Source organism: Apostichopus japonicus, chromosome 16 (assembly GCF_037975245.1).
Source record: "Apostichopus japonicus isolate 1M-3 chromosome 16, ASM3797524v1, whole genome shotgun sequence".
Classification (NCBI taxonomy): Eukaryota; Metazoa; Echinodermata; class Holothuroidea; order Aspidochirotida; family Stichopodidae; genus Apostichopus; species Apostichopus japonicus.
In genome coordinates, this window is record NC_092576.1 from 27,868,628 (window position 1) to 27,885,947 (window position 17,320).

Genomic DNA, 17,320 nt, shown 5'->3' on the forward strand with positions numbered 1-17,320 from the left:
ATTTAAACCATCGATGATTAGTTAGACTTCTTCGTCCATAAACCACCAAGTTCTAATTCGCATCTATTGCTTTCAATAAAAAAACTAAAGTGTATATTACTCTCGATAATCTTGAAAAACTCAACAGGAACCATCATAAAGTTATGTCTTTCTGGATAATCTGTTAATTCACAGCGCGTACTCCCTCACCTCATATAACCTATGCATTACCGTATTAACCTCGCTCTAGCATCTGGCAATTTGTCTGTATGTGAGTGTGGCCATCTCCCTTCCGTAATTGCCAGCTGTTACGCAAGTATCGCTCTCTTATTGCTCTCACCAAATCCTAAGATTTCAATTACTTCGTCTAAAGATTATCGTTGTTTTTGTAATTCTTTTTCATCTATTCAACGTCCTGCACGTTTGAACTGCTTTTTGTCTTTGAAACGTTTTTTCTTTCGTGATTTTCGAACGTTTTTTTGGTTTACCTCGTGAACGTGGTTCACGTAGCGTGGCTAGGCCCGCACTTTAGTGTAGCGTTCTCCTAGCGTTTATTTACTTCCACGTACAGCAGTCGTGTACGTGGGCTTACTTGCAGTTAAGTAACTGCTTTGTTTAGTTCTTCATACTGTTTTCGTACAGCAGTCGTGTACGTTTTCCCTTTGCAGTAAAGTAACTGCCTTGTTTATTTTTCGTACTGGTTTAGATACGAATTTCTTACTGTTCACGTACAGCAGCCGTGTACGTTTTCATTCTGCAGTAAAGTAACTGTTTTTAATTTAGTTTTCACAGCTTCAGGTCTCGGAGATTTCTCAAAAAAAAAAAAAAAGAAATTTTCGGAGATTTCTCAAAAAAAAAAAAAAAAATTTTTCGGAGATTTCTCAAAAAAACAAAAAAAACAAAAAAAACAAAAAAAAAAGGATGGAAAACTGCCGTTCTTGTAAGTAGTTCCGTCCGTTCAAAGCATGGGATAAGCATGATTTATGCCCAAAGTGTCGCCCATGCGGGAGTAAGCAGACCTGCTCCATTTGCCAGGACTGGACCCAGGAGCGCTGGGATTTGATCGGTACCTGGCTGGCGGATAAAGCCGCAGAGAAAAGAAAGAAGGCGGCTTCCTCAAAGCAGGGGAAAAAGAAGCCGCCGGCGAAGGAACCCCAGGCGGCCATAAGAGATGGCATAAGCCCTAAACATGGGGGAACGGAGGGCGCCATACGAGATGGCTCAAACCCTCCTCAGGAACGGGTATCCATACGAGATGGAGCTAATTCCCGTGCGGCGTCAGCTCAGCCACGGCCGCGACCCCAGGAGGGTCCGTCCACTTCAGGCCACGTGGAGTCCAGAAGCCCCCGAAGACAAGCGGTGGCGGACTTATTTACTTCAACTCCGGGGTCATGGGACCACAACCGGAGAGATTTCTCGGGGTTCTCCCCGGAGAGTACGGAACGGCGCCAAAGCCGAAGCAGAAGCCGTACCCACAGCCGTAGCCGCGGTAGGAGCCGGGAAAGACACCGGCGACCTCGACGCAGGTCGAGGTCTGGCTCGTCGCCCTCGTCCTCGAGCGGACATTCTTCTGGGCGACACAGGGCCAAGAAACGAAAGAGGAGACAATCCCCAGATCCAGGGCAGGCTCTCCTTTCCCAGGTTAAAGACCTCCTGGGACAATTACTACAAAAGCCGAGTCAACAGGACCCGGAACAACAAGGGGCTCCGTCAATTCCACCACAACCGGCGCCACCGCCAGCACCGGTTACGGACGATCTCGCCCCTGAGGAGGCCCAGGCAGATCCCTGGGACGACGTCTCCTCCAGAGCTGATGATGCGCTGTCAATCGCAGCTAGTGCCCGCCTCCTCAGTGGAGACTCCGAGGCGGAGGATGAAGAACCCTTACGGGGTACAGAAATTTCGGCGGAAGCCTTTGAGAAGGCGACGGCAGTACTCCGCAGAGTCCTCGGCTTCGAGGAAAGGGTGGATGCGCGGGCCCACGAGGGGCCGGCATCCAAACTCACTTTGAACGCGGCCACCCAAAAGCCTCGAGCCTCCATCCCGGTGGATGTGGAATGTAGAGAGCGGTTCGAGGCGGTGGCACAGGCGAAACGCTGGACAGCCTTCCAGCGATCAGCCCATCGCACTTTCCACGTGGGCGACGAAGACTGGGAAAGTCTTTTCACGCCACCCCAAATCCCGCCTCAAGTGAAGGAGAGACTTCGGTCGGCGGGTGCCTTAGACGGCAAAGACAAGTTCAGGGAGAAGGGTGCACAGACCCTAGAATCCTCCCTGTTCGACGTAGATAGGGCCTCCCGCGCAGGGATGAAGTACTCGTCAGCCCTATTACTTTTCGCCGAGCTATTGAACAGATCGTTCCAACAGGCCCAGGCATCGGGTATCTCCCGCAAAGATACCGCCGCCATCATTGCCCTCCTGGGACCCGTTTCCAGGATGGTATTAGACCAGTTCGCCCGCGTCTCGGTTAAGGCTACCTTGACACGTCGGGACCTGGTTCTGAACTCCATGAATTGGTCGTCCAGATCCACGGCGGACGCGTTCCGCAACTTACCGATCCTGGGCAGCGACCTCTTCGGCGGCAAGTTCGATGACAAACTCCGGGAGGAGGCAGAGAGAATGAAATCTCTGAGGGAGGCGGACGAACACATGTCCCGCCCGACCTCATCCTCGCGCCCACGTTTTGACTCAAGACAAGGTAGCCGCTTTAAGCAGCCAAGATCCAGCTACAGTCAGAGTCGGGGCGCTCCGCGAACGCAGCAACAATCCGCTCCTTCGCGGCCCGAACACAGGCCGTACCGCCCGCAATACCGCGGAAGCCGCGGAAGCCGCGGGCGCGGTAAACGGCCCTAGGGATGCCCACCCCACCGTAGCGGCCAAAGCCAAGGTGGGGGGGCGACTAAGAGTTTTTTGGGCTCACTGGGAGAAAATCGACCCAGGAGCCTGGGTACTGGACGTGGTAAAAAGGGGCTACGAGATAGAGTTCTCGTCTACCCCACCCCAATATGGCCTCTTCGCAACCATGCCAGTACCCGAGATACCGGAAAAGCGGGCCGCCCTCGAGGACGAGATCAACAGTCTTCTCAAAAAAGGCGCCATTACGCGGGTCACCACCGCAAACGCGGACGGCCCCCTCTTCCGGTCCTCGTTCTTCCTCACGCCGAAGAAGAACGGGACTTGGAGGCCCATCCTGAACCTCAGACCTCTCAACAGGAGGTTTATCCGACCGGAGAGGTTCAGGATGGAGACTCTCACATCAATCCTCCACCTACTGCGCCCAGGGATGTGGGCATCCTCCGTCGATCTAAAGGATGCCTACCTACATATCCCCATCCGACTCGAGGACCAGCGGTTCCTCGCGTTCAGGTACAAGGCCATAGATTACCGCTTCACAGCGCTACCATTTGGCCTCTCCACAGCACCCAGGGTTTTCACCAGGGTAACAAGGGCGGTCCTGGCTCACCTCCGCCGAAACGGGGTAATGGTGTTCGCCTACCTAGACGATTGGTTAGTACTCGGCAACTCCCAACAAGGGGCTCTCGCCAGTACAAACGCCACCGTCTCCCTCCTGACGAAACTGGGGTGGTTAATCAATGTCGAGAAATCCAACCTCGTGCCCACTCAATCGATCATATACTTAGGGGCCCGTCTCGACCTCGCCCGCGGCATGGTCTACCCGACGGCCGAAAGAACGGCAAGCCTAGTGGCCACGGCCAGAAAAATACTAGGCAATCGGAATACCCCAGCGCTCACGTGGCAGCGCCTATTGGGGAAGATGGCGAGCTTCACAGACCTTCTAGACCTGTGCAGACTCAGAATGAGGCCGCTCCAGCGGCACCTCCTCAAACACTATGCCCCGGATCGGTCGCCGGCGGCAACGCCAATCCCACTTCCAACGGGGCTTCGCCCGTTTCTCACGTGGTGGGCAGAGTCGGACAGGATCGCGGCAGGGCGACCTTTCCGGAACCCAGCCCCTACAACGTCGATCACGACGGATGCCTCCCTCAGCGGTTGGGGAGCGGTATGGGGCACACACACAGTTGCCGGCGAATGGGCGGAGCCCGAGAGGGGTCTCCATATCAATATTTTAGAGACGGAAGCGGTCCTGAGGGCCGTACGTCACTGGGCAACCCACCTAACGGGCCACACTGTCACGGTCCGGTCAGACAACACCACGACCGTGGCGTATATCAACCGTCAAGGGGGCACTCGATCCCTGGCCCTCCTACGCAGGACATGGGACCTGCTCGTCCTCTGCGACTCCCTTCGGATCGGCCTACGGGCGTCCCACCTAGCAGGGAAAGACAATATACTGGCAGACGCACTGTCCAGGGGGTATCTAGACAATGGGGAATGGGAGCTCTCCCGAACGTGGTCGGACCACATATTTCACCTGTTCGGCAGGCCGTCCGTCGACATGTTCGCGACGGCCAAGAACGCCAAACTCCCGACGTTCTGCTCCAGATACCACGACCCACAGGCCTGGAAGACCGACGCCCTAGTCGTCTCATGGGCGGGCCTCTCCATGTACGCCTTTCCCCCACTGGGATTACTCCGCAGAGTTCTCACGATGCTTCGGGACGTGGAAGCGGACATGCTTTTGATCGCACCTTGCTGGCCCAATCAAGCATGGTTCCCACTCATCATCGAAATGCTGGTGGACCTACCATACAAATTCCCACCGGCCGCCAAGCTCCTCTCCCAACGGAGCGGCCACATAACCCACCCCGACATCACGAGCCTCCATCTAGCTGCGTGGAAACTCTCCGGCTCTCGCTCCAGACAGCGGGGTTTCCACCGGAGGTTGCGGACATTGCAGTGGATGCCCGCCGGCAGTCCACGGTTAAAACATACGATTCTAGACTGCACCGATACTATGTTTGGGCCGGGGACAACGCTGCTGATCCCGTGGAGGCCTCAGTAGACCAGGTGGCGGCCTTCCTACTCGAACTCTTCCGAGAAGGGAAGCAAATAAGTACAATTAGAAATTACCGCTCCGCAATAGCAGCGGTTCACAGCGGATTCTCGGATGGCTCCTCAGTAGGAACCAACCCGGTCCTCCGCCAGGTCTTAAGGGGCATGTTCCACAGACGCCCTCCCAGGCGCCGCCTGGCCCCGTCATGGGCCCTCCACGAGGTCCTGACAACCCTTGCGGGCTCTCCGTACGAGCCGTTACACAATGCTCCATTGGACAAACTAACACACAAAACTCTGTTTCTGATCGCGGCCGCCTCTGCCAGGCGCAGAAGCTGTCTCCACGCGCTCACCCTCCAACGGGGGTTCACGAGGTTTGAACCAGGAGGAGTCAGATTACTACCTGACCCTCACTTCCTCCCAAAGAACCAATCAGTAACCTTTACCCCGAACGAGATCTTCCTACCGAGTCTGTCACAAGCCTCGTCAATCACGGAAGACAAGCGCTGGTGCCCTGTCCGAGCCCTTAAGTGGTACATAGAGAGGACCAAACAGCTACGTACCTCGGACAGGCTCTTCATTTTACCGCGGTCGCCTTACACCCCGGCCTCAAAGGACACCATTTCATGGTGGATGGCCGACTTAATACGTGCCCACACCCAGCCTGGGGAACCCGTCCGGGCGCACGACGTCCGAGGCCACGCCACGTCCAGGGCGTGGTTCCGGGGGGTTCCCCTGGAAGATATTATGAAGGCGGCGGCCTGGAAGACCCCGTCTTCCTTTGTCGCCTGTTATCTCACAAACACCCCTGCCACGGAAGGGGATTTTGCCCGAGCGGCCCTAGGTCCGCCGCCCGCGAGATCCTCGACCCACCGCCAGGGCTCCTGTGTCACAAATGCATAGGTTATATGAGGTGAGGGAGTACGCGCTGTGAATTCCCCAAACCTTAACCGGTTTGTGAATTAACGAGCGACGTACTCACCTCATATAACATCCCGACCCGCCTCCCCACTATGGGGGACCTCGCGGACGGAACCATACAACCACGTCGGATACCCTCCTCGGATACTAGGGGAACTGGCCACACAGATATGACCATGTGACGGCCTTTCCCCCCAGGAATTTTCGAGGGATGTCGTGGGGTCCCGCCTACACCCACCGACGACCCACTCTGGACCCACTTCGGGCCCACTCAGGACCCACCTGTCACCCACCACAGCCCACCTAGGGCCTCTTCAGGTGAGAATGTTTTTGGTTGTATCCTCGGGGTTTCCGCCCCTTGGTCGATCCTCTCCCCCTTCTCCGTCCGGTGCCGCACCATTGCGGCCTGGAAATTACGGAAGGGAGATGGCCACACTCACATACAGACAAATTGCCAGATGCTAGAGCGAGGTTAATACGGTAATGCATAGGTTATATGAGGTGAGTACGTCGCTCGTTAATTCACAAACCGGTTAAGGTTTGGGGAATTTACGGGTGGGGGGGGGTGGGCGGGCGGGGTGGGAGAATCCCATCCAGAAGGAGATCGGTCTTAAGCCGTTCTGCCGATGTATAACTATCTCCTATCACCACCACTGTTGTCAATCTTGATTGTAAAAACGTGAAGCGATCTCTACCCATTAAAGTCAACTCGGATATTGAAATCCAGTATTCATTAACTGATCAGCGACGACGTTCGTCTCCATCGAGGAGAGAATTTTCCATTCCTCTCTTCTCCTCTCCGCCATCCACCACCACCTCAAGGTAGACCTCATTAGCTTAGACCTGCTTCAAGAATTACCGCAACTTGTCGCTTATCGCGCAAAAAAAAAAAAAAAAAAAAAAATCATTTTGGGGGGATTCGCCTGGCTTCGACGATGGGATTCCGTGTTTGTTTTCTCCTCGGTGAGTTAATGCGTTTAATTTTTTTTTGCGAGGTTTTTTGGGCTGGATGCCAGGACGAGAGCGTTTCTCAATTAAAAAGCTTTGAGTAATAACTAGGCAATCTGTAGATGCCAGTGTGCGTGTGGCTGTGTGTCTGTGTGTGTGTTGTGTACACTGTCGGAACAAATTCTATGCGTGGAAAATTGAGTCTCCGATATTGTGGTTGTATGATTTTAATTCCAACAGATAGTATGCGTAGAATTATTAAACATTCCGTAGCGGTGGGGTACATCCTCTTTGTACATTCCCGTTCTCTGTCTTGTAATGTTATTATTATTATTTTACCGTAAAGACGTAGGGTCGGTTGCTTACCGTTCGGACGTAGTATAGAATTAACGACTCCCCTGTATTTCGTAAAGCGCTCGGAGGTACAGTACCGTTCGTCCTTGTGCGGACTGCAGTCAGTTTGATGAATGCTAGATTCAAGAGGGGCTTAGAGGGGCTGAGAGGGCCTAGCCAGGCCTAGAGTTTTAAAACTTTAGCGACTTGCATGCATAAAAAAAAAAGGAAAAAAAAGGGCTAAAAATTGATCAATATATGGCATTTCCCTGAATTACAACATAGATCATTTACTTTAATACAGATTAATAAGAGCATTCCAAACACATTTGCTGATTAATAAGCAGTGATACAGGGCTTATGTTACGTTAGGTAAAGGGAATCATGCCGATACTTGACAGACGTTCGTGAACAGACTAATGATTTGTTTATATTCTTTTATTCTTATATTCTTAGTGTCTATTGGCAGCAAAAAATGCAACTGCCACTTTTTACCTTCTGACCAAAAAAAAACAAAACAATTGCAGGTCTAGTTGACGTAATTCATAATTTTATATTTAGTTGTGTAATCTCTTCTTTGTCTGATTTGTGTGTATGTGTTGTTGTGTCCATAGGAAATTATAATAATTGGTAGTAAATGAAGATAATTCATTGTTCTGTAATTTAGGTGAAAATCATTCCATATAAAGTTTTTTACTTCAGGCTTGTAATTGTTAGTTAATGAAAAAGGGAAAAGAAGGGGGGCGGGGAATGAAAAAAAATACTAATAAAAAAAATAAAATGGCTGTCGATGTCTACCTGTAGATCATTTTCGGGATCCCAGTTTGACCGAGAGTAGGTTTAGAATGTGACAGACTATAAGCTGGCCAGACAAACTATCACATATATATATTTTTTGTTTAATAGATGGAATTGTTTTGGGTACATGGCAACAAATTTTCAACTATTCCCTTACATTCCCGTTGAAAAATAAGCATTTCGTTTGCAAATACTGGAGGGGGGAGATGCATTAACAACAACTTCGTGGATCATACATAGGTCTGTGACAAATTTGTAACAAAGTAAAGTTATAATTCGAGAATTTGAATGCACTTTCTATACCCTGTATGAATATGCAGTATCTCCTATGACTACGCACCAATCACGATCAAGTCTTGAATGTGGGGAGTGGCTACCATGTATGTCCCGCCTTTTTCTACTTCTTGTGACCACTCGTCAGGAAGGACGTGCAAAAGATCGCCTGGTCTATCGTTGATTTTCAGCAATAGTCTGGACCGGGAAATTGCTTCTTCTTGCCTCCTACGTGGCTACCATCCATCTTGTATGGGGTTTGGAAGAAATTAGCCTGTGTGTCTGGTGTGTATATGTTGCATCACCTAGCCTAGCACACCATATCTCTTACCAGTTGTATGAATCATGCGGCCTACATAAATACAGTACTTTGATAGTGAAGATAACCAAACTCATCCAGGGAAAGTGCATTTGGTTGAATCCACAGCAAATGGCCAATATGACTGACATTGAAATGACACAGTCAACGTCCAGAACAAACAATAAATAACCGGTGATTTAGGTGTATTGAGTGCATTTCCATCTGACCCAGTTATTTTTCTACAGAAAAATGTCCGTAATTATCTGCAATCCTAGTAAAATGAATTAAGGGATGTTTAGAATTTGAGAGGAAACAAGAAGAAGAAACAAGAAAAAAACAAGAAAAGCAAGAGAGAAAACGGGAAAAAAGAGCAGAAATTGTATTTTTCTGTCCTGTTGCTGTATATATATTTTTTGCTGTAGACAACTTTATCAGTTACAGAATGTCTTTCCACAGTCATGGACAATTTTCTCATTCCATTTCTGCAAAGATAAAACTGAAAAACATAAAAATATAAAAAAATAAAAAAAGGAAAAAAAGGAAAGAAGAAAAGAAAGAAACTCTCCTATGGCTGACATCATCAATTGTGTCCTGGTAACCATGGCGACAGAGCTTGCCACAAAGAGAGGCAGTTTATATAATGCTTTGCCGAGATGACGTTAGCAAGCATGGACTGTTGTTGTTTATATACAAATCCCACCTAACTTTCAATAGGTGTGCAGCTATTATAGAATTGTAATTTGCGAAATGGACAGATCTCATCACCGGTGTTTACAGTTTTAAACACACGGGGTCAAGAGTCGCAGAGTCCAGTGAAATTTACGGAGAGAAGGACGAATGAAAAAAAAAACGGTCAAAGCATTTGTTGTTTTCCTCTGTGGCAAAACATGGAAGACAGAGGGATTGATTCTGTCTAATGAAAAAATTGGTGACCTTGCAGAGAGTGTTGATATGTATCGATTAATGCGTGCGTTTGAGTCGATTCCGTCAACGAGTTTGGCTCGAAACTACCGTAAAATGTAGTCAATCAGCCGGACAACGTTATGTCTCATTTGTATATCTAGGAAACGAGAATTTATCCTTTTTTACCCTTTCCTCTGACAAAATTGATGGTTTTTAAAAAAAAAAAAAAATGTTTGTGGTCCTGGGGCTGTGATTAAATAGTAATATGATGAAATGATTCCAGTGGACCAAACCTATTGTTAGAATTGAGAATAGATCCTCTTCATTTTTCTTGTTTTCCTCCGGTAAAGTTATGTCCCCAGTAAAGTTTATGTCCCCGGTAAAGTTTATGTCCACGGTAGAGTTTTGTCTCCGGTAAAGTTTATGTCTCCTGTAGAGTTTTGTGCCCGGTAGAGTTTTGTCTCCGGTAAAGTTTATGTCCCAAGTAGAGTTTTGTCACCGCTAAAGTTTATGTCCCCGGTAGAGTTTTGTCTCTGGTAGAGTTGTGTGTCTCCAGTAGAGTTTTGTCTCCGGTATAGTTATGTCTCAGTAAAGTTATGCATTTTCCTCATCTACCTGACCTATTAAATGGATATTACAGATCACTGTGTAGAATGCATAGACCGTGTATACTTCCCGAATGGTACAGTACATTCGGAAAAAACACATTGGATCATCCCTTCCCCTTCCTCCCTCCCCCGGTCCCCCCAGGGAAATCGGACGGAGGCTCATTTGACGATCTTGCGAACATTTGGGTTGGATTCTACTCCTCACGAAAAGAGGAAAAGTGAAAGTGTGTAAACTCAGCAGACGAGAATCCTGCAGTGTTCAGTTCCCCAGTAGTTTTGGAGGCACGCGTGCCGTCCCGTAAAAATCTGAGAACGCACGGGGACCTCAAAAAATAACATCGGTTTCCCGGAGGAAACCCCTGGACGGAAATGCGCCAATGTACACACAGTTCCCCCGATTCGTGTTCTGTTTTGTTTATGTAGTGGGTGTAAGCTCCAGTGAATCAGCAATGAAGCAAATTACTGTTACTCATTTTTATTGCTACCAGGAAATAAATAGTCTCTGAAAAGTTCTGACGCCAGTTTAATGCACAAGATGGATTTTGTCATAATCCTAAAAGTATTAAAGGGTTGAATGTTAAAATTATTTGCAAATTTGGTTTTTCATATATTTTGGACAAAAATATCTTACGAAATGACATTTGTGAAGGGAAAAAAAAAAATTAAATTAAGAATACACCCTCAAATTTTTCAGTGCAACACATGTATCACACTGTATTGTGGAACTTTGGTTATTGTAGCTACTATAAAGCATGGCAGGAATGATGATACACTTTTGCAAAAAAGTAAAACAAAAGGAATTATTAAGTTCGTTAATGAAATAAACGATAAGTATTGCATCAATATGTAAACGGTACAATCTACCATTCGTGAAGTAAACCTATGTGTTTTCAGAATCTGGCATTCATGAAGTAAACTAAATGTGTTTTCAGGATCTAGCATTCATGATGTAAACCTATGTGTTTTCCACAGAGATTGATATCACTCAAATAATAGCTGAGGAACAATGCCATTTTTAAGATTACTGGAGATAATAGGTAATACAGAGGACAATAGTAAATTAAGTGGATCCATTCAATTCTGACTGTAGGTTGATGTAATCCACCATTTGGTTTTATTGACTATTTCCCTCCCAAAATATTCTAAACTTGACTTCGGAACACCCACAGATGTAGACACCCAACAGTGTCACTGCCCTTGACAATAATTTCTAAATTTCTAATTAATTTCTAATTAATGCATCTTGGGAGCATTTCTTAAACGGAAAACATTAAAAAAAAACTTGTCTTTCCTCTCGAGTTGTGCCGAGTTACTTCACTGCCTGTCCAGTGGTAGACTGAGAGGTTCAGCCACTTTGATTGATCGAGCCTCTGATCTATAACAGGTCATTTCTGAAAGAAGAAAAAAACACGAAAAAGTTTGTGTAGAAATACTAACTGAAATGACAGTACTCGTTCACTCACTCAACAGGTTTTCTATAAGCGTCCACGACATGCACAGAACATGCTCGACTTTGTCGCTAACCTTCAAGACAACATACCTGTTAAAACTTGCAGCCGTGGGGATGCTAGAAACGTCTGTTAAAAACATGATTTTTTAAAAAAATAATGTGCGAGCTCTCGTATAATTTGCGTTGGGTTGTTTGCCTGTTGGCATATATTTACGCTTGTACAAGTTGCTGATAGATAAATCTCCTACCAGCAAATGGCAAAGCAAATTTTTTATTTTTTTTCTCGAAAAAGTAGAAAACGACTGCTTTGCACGGTGTGCCGTAGGTTTGCGGAGGTGTTGGGGAAATTCATGACGTATTATAATTTATGCGCGGCATGTGACACGTGATGGCGGTTAACACATACCATGCTACAACGATTTCCCCGTCTCGCCCCGCGATAAAAGAGTCAGTTCATGTCGGATATGAGACCGAAGGGAGCGGTGGGTATCGAAATATATATAATTTATTCCATAACGTATGTAATATTTGATATAGGAAAATATTATATGTCGTTTATTTCGTAATTATTTGATATATTAATATATTAACTCTTCACTTTGATCTACCCCCCTAGCTTACAACCATTAGTATTTAATTAACATCAGTGCACTACACAGCCAGCTGAACCCCTTGGGGTCAAAGGTCATCTATAGCACAACATCTAGTGTCAGTGAATATAACAATCTACTCCTACACTGTGTTATAAGTTTGTTTACAGTTAAAACTGTGGATATTATCAAGCATTCATATGTGCAATATTATGTATAAGATTTATATACAGTACTTAGTACTGCATGACAAAATCAATCCATCCACCCCCAACATTTCTCGTCAGGCTGTAAAAAGCCCGAGGGAGTTAGGACAATGTTTCTGCCCTTCGAGACAACAGTTTCGGTCCCCTTTCCGTATCTGGGAGCGATTTTTGTTTTGGTTTGTTTTTTGGGAGGGACTTCCTAACCCCATCAGATTAATTGGCAAACATTCTTTGTGGTTAAGTCTGCTAACACAGAGGCTGACAGCGAGGGCAGAATTCTTCGGAATAAAAGCGTTTGAAAAACTGTCGAGAAGATATTAACGTACTTTGCGTCTGTCACGGTTTAATCGGCGTCTGTTACAGTTTCCTCTTTCCTCCCCCATTCCCTCGCCCGCATCAAGAGCCGTCAATTTAGACACGTTGGTTTTGATTTGCCGTCTCGTTCACCGTTCAAATATGCATTCATATATAGACATATATATATTGAAGAATGAGATAGAGATGAAGATACAGAGAAGTGAGAGAAAAAAAGGATGCATTTAATTTTTGATTGATGAGAGATTGTAAGAGTTTGAAAGGGAATGTAGTGGCCTGCACAGATCGATTCTTCTGACTGTGAAAGTGTGATATATATGTATATCTATATATATATATATATATATATATATATATGTATATATATATATATATATATATATATGTATATATATATATATATATATATATATATATATATATATATACATATATATGTTTTCTAATATTACAGGGGGAAGGTCTGGTTGAGTATCCAATTTTTTAATAATCTTTCATAATTTCATCTGTACATCTGTCGTAGCACATCCATCATATTAATTTTCATAAATATGGCTCTTCTCTGCTTGCCTACCAACTAGGCTATGGACGCTGATTGTGTGTCCAGAGGTTCGAAACCGGTATGACACCTGTATCGAACAATACTAGTGCTGTTTATTTGGTGACATATTTTGCCTTACTCTAGAGATCAAACATGATGCTAACCAACTCGAAAATCATTTGTGATTCCTAAAGCCGGATCTTGAAAGAGATACTTTGAATAAATATATATATATATATATATATATATATATATATATGTGTGCATGTAAGTGTGTACATTCTATTTACTACAGATCTTCAATATTCCGTACATGTGTAACTATGATGGCAATGCTGCATTTCCCCTTTTTCTGTTGTTGCCCATTTTGGAATTCGTTGGCTGGCTCTATTCAGGACAAGTTGTGTGTAAAAAGATCACTGCAACAAGTCTCCAAACCAAAACCCAAGGTTGTTTAAACAGCTATTAAAGTAGAACACCTTCATCTATGTGAAGCATTGTTAGCAGCAAATCAAGGGTGGAAAATTCTGATGGTTGAGCTGAACCCCTGCACAAACAGGACAATCAAACGGTTTTCAAGAAAGCGAATTAATCGCCTGTTGTCAAAGTCCTGCCCATTGTCAGCCTTGTTTAGGAGGTGTCAGTATCAGGAGTGAGGTCGTTGAAATTGGTGGAATCGGTTTGGTCTCCGGGATGGATAGGAATTTAAGGTAAATGTTATAGACAGAGTGACAGACTGACAGACAGACAGGCTTGCATGCTTTGTGGGTTATGTCTGTCTTGGTGTATGTGTATAATCCTGACTTGATGAGCTGGCTTTACATACATGCATACATACATACATATATACATACAGTACATGTATTGATAAGTTATCAACTGGTGTTGTATGCTGTTTGAAGGAAGGGTACTCACACAAGTGGTCAGGTTATTAAGCTCAGCGAATAGCTTTCCTTAGTTGAGAATGAAGCAAGCTGCATATGAACTGTAGGACGTGTACCTGCAGATATAGTTGTAGTTGTAAATTGGTCAATTTACAGTGGCAGATAATGAAGTGTTGAGGTATTGTGGCACACATGAAGTGTGTTGATAATTGTGTTGTCACAGACATGAAGTGACATTGAGGTATTGTGGCACACATGAAGTGTGTTGGTAATTGTGTTGTCACAGACATGAAGTGACATTGAGGTATTGTGGCACACATGAAGTGTGTTGATAATTGTGTTGTCACAGACATGAAGTGTTGAGGTATTGTGGCACACATGAAGTGTGTTGATAATTGTGTTGTCACAGACATGAAGTGTTGAGGTATTGTGGCACACATGAAGTGTGTTGATAATTGTGTTGTCACAGACATGAAGTGTATGTATAGTGTTTGCTGTGTAGTATTTAATTGCAGACATGACGTGTTGATGAAAACAGTCAGGCATGCCCTGTTGATGTGTACATGGTTGCAGACATGAAGTGTTCACTTACAGATGTAGACAAGAAATGTTTAGTTGAAGACAAAAGGTGTTGTCTAAGTAGATCTATGCAGACATGACGTGTTGATGTATACATATGCATATGCATGTTTGCAGACATGTGTTGTATAATATACATATGCATGTTTGCAGACATGTGTTGTATAATATACATATGCATGTTTGCAGACATGTGTTGTATAATATACATATGCATGTTTGCAGACATGTGTTGTATAATATACATATGCATGTTTGCAGACATGACGTGTTGATGTATACATATGCATATGCATGTTTGCAGACATGTGTTGTATAATATACATATGCATGTTTGCAGACATGTGTTGTATAATATACATATGCATGTTTGCAGACATGTGTTGTATAATATACATATGCATGTTTGCAGACATGTGTTGTATAATATACGTATGCATGTTTGCAGACATGTGTTGTATAATATACATATGCATGTTTGCAGACATGTGTTGTATAATATACATATGCATGTTTGCAGACATGTGTTGTATAATATACATATGCATGTTTGCAGACATGTGTTGTCGGTGTTTGTAATGACGGTCACAAAGGTTCTTGACTTATAGTGGCATACATGAAGTGCTAATGCGTAGTTACAGGAATAAACAGTACCCTTGTGCAGACATTCTGCGTTCATTCCATGTTCTCATTTGAAGGAAACTCAAGTTAACTCAGTAAATTTGGACGCTGTGACATCTGTATTTCAAGCAGTCCCTCGTTAGCCACGGCCTAAGCCGTTTGTACTGCTTTATACCCACAGTAGAAGGCTTTCAAGTAGTGGCTATTGCTTGCCACTGGAGTACCTGTTGCTCGTTTCGATGGCACTAGAATTAAATAGATCAGGCTTTTAACAGCTAGATTTTCATTGAAGCTGTGTATATGTATAGCATTTCATTGTCGATGGGGGACGTCCCTGGCGAGGAACGCTTTCGCTTTTCATTTCTATGGGACACTTCATCTGTCGTCGTTGACGAGCAACGACAGTGGAGAACAAAAATGACGGGTTTTGTGATCGATGTTAAGTTCTGTAGAAGCTAAGTCATCATCAAGCAGCAGTTTGGCTTTTTTTCAAGTCATTGGTAGACTTAAAATGTTCACTCTACTCAGAGGTGTTCCTGATGCCTAGAGCCTATTGTTTTTTTTTTTTAAATTTTTAATTTAATTTTTTTAATTTAACTTAATTATTTTTTAATTTTTTAATTTTTAATTTTAATATTTTTGTAGGAGAGGCAGCCCATCAAATCTTTATAAAACTACGTCCACTGTATTGTTTCAAGTTCAAAAGTCATCAGTAATTGACCCACATTTTAACCTTATATACAATTTGCTTCAAGTTTTATCGGACTACTGCCCTCAGTGGGTTTGACCGTGCAAATATATCGCCGGGTTATCAGAGACTGTTGTATTAGTGAATTTTAAGAAAACCTCTCCTCTGCTGGGCGATCATTAAATTAAACATTAAAATTGCATCGCCCACGGTCGTACAAACCGGCAGATTTGCAGGCTGCAGTTCTGGTTGCGCTGTCTTTTGCTCGAAGGATATCGTAGGATTTCGATGTGATCATGCTTAAAAGTCTGGTTTTCTGGGGCGGTGTGCAATGTTAAATCAATATTAGAATCAATAGTCACTTGTATGATATCAATAAACACGTGAAAATGAAGCTGTCTTGATAGGGGGGCTTCACTGTGTATGTCTTGGATTAATTTAAAATTGTAAAATGAGTACACATATATATGCACATGTATTTACATATAGATACACATATAGATACACATATATATACACATATATATGCAAAGAGCACGATATGTACGTAATTTACATCAGAATTGATCAAATCTTAGACAGAGTATGAGGCTACCATCCATCCGGGCCCTGACTCCTCCTTCCTCTTAGGACCATTCCTGTGGTAAAATTTTATTACAATTTGATTTGAGTACAGCAACTAGTTTTTCCTTACCCTTGCAGCAGGTCTGAACAAGCCCCCCCCATCCCCCTCCCCCCCCCCAAAAAGGCATAAGTATTTAATAGCTGGCTTATAAGCGAGTAAAATGTTTTGCATTAAAAAATATATATAATTATATACCAAACTGTCGTTGCCTGCATATTTTCGAATGTAATCATAAGAAAAAAAAAAGAAATAATCACAAGCCAGATCTGCAGGAACATTTTCCTATCGTAGGTTTTGAAAAAAGGTGAAATGTTGGAACGCAGAGTATGATTTTCAAGTAAAAAAGCTCGGAGCAGAATGAGTTGAAAGGAATTTGCGGGATTTGAAAAAAAAAAGAATAAGAAAAAAAAAAAATGAAGAAGGTATATAGAAAAAATATCCGAATTGTTTTTTCGTCGTTATCTCTTAAGACAAATATGAGAAACGAATTGTACTAGCGCGTCATATCATATTTGTTTAGGTTTTAGCTGTATAATGGTAATTCTAACATAATTTACCTTATTTCTTCGTTTTTTTTATTAGACACATCGAAGGCTACTCCTCCTTGGGTCTCACAGAAGAGCGTGGCGTTTGGAAATCTTTTCTCTGTAAGATATTTCATTTTTTTTTTACTTAACTTTTCTCTAGCTGTGCTACTAATTCATGGGCTGCTCCTAACTTAAAATTGAAAAAGAAATTTCAGATTGTAAAAAGTAAAAAAAAAAAACATTTTGTGTTCAGATTGTGTTTCATAAACGCTTGAGTTTTGACGAGCGAGTGACCCATTTAAAGATATATGAGGGC

At 44.1% G+C, this 17,320-nt stretch overlaps 1 protein-coding gene across 2 annotated transcripts in view; it reads left to right on the forward strand.

Annotated features, from left to right (window-relative positions):
- LOC139983753 (uncharacterized) overlaps positions 1–17,320 on the forward strand; it is a 118,221-nt gene that overhangs the window by 73,835 nt on the left and 27,066 nt on the right. For both annotated transcript variants that reach the window (XM_071997505.1, XM_071997504.1), the window contains one exon: positions 17,060–17,124. The gene's annotated coding sequence lies outside the window, so the exon portion shown is untranslated. The remainder of the gene's footprint in view (positions 1–17,059; positions 17,125–17,320) is intronic.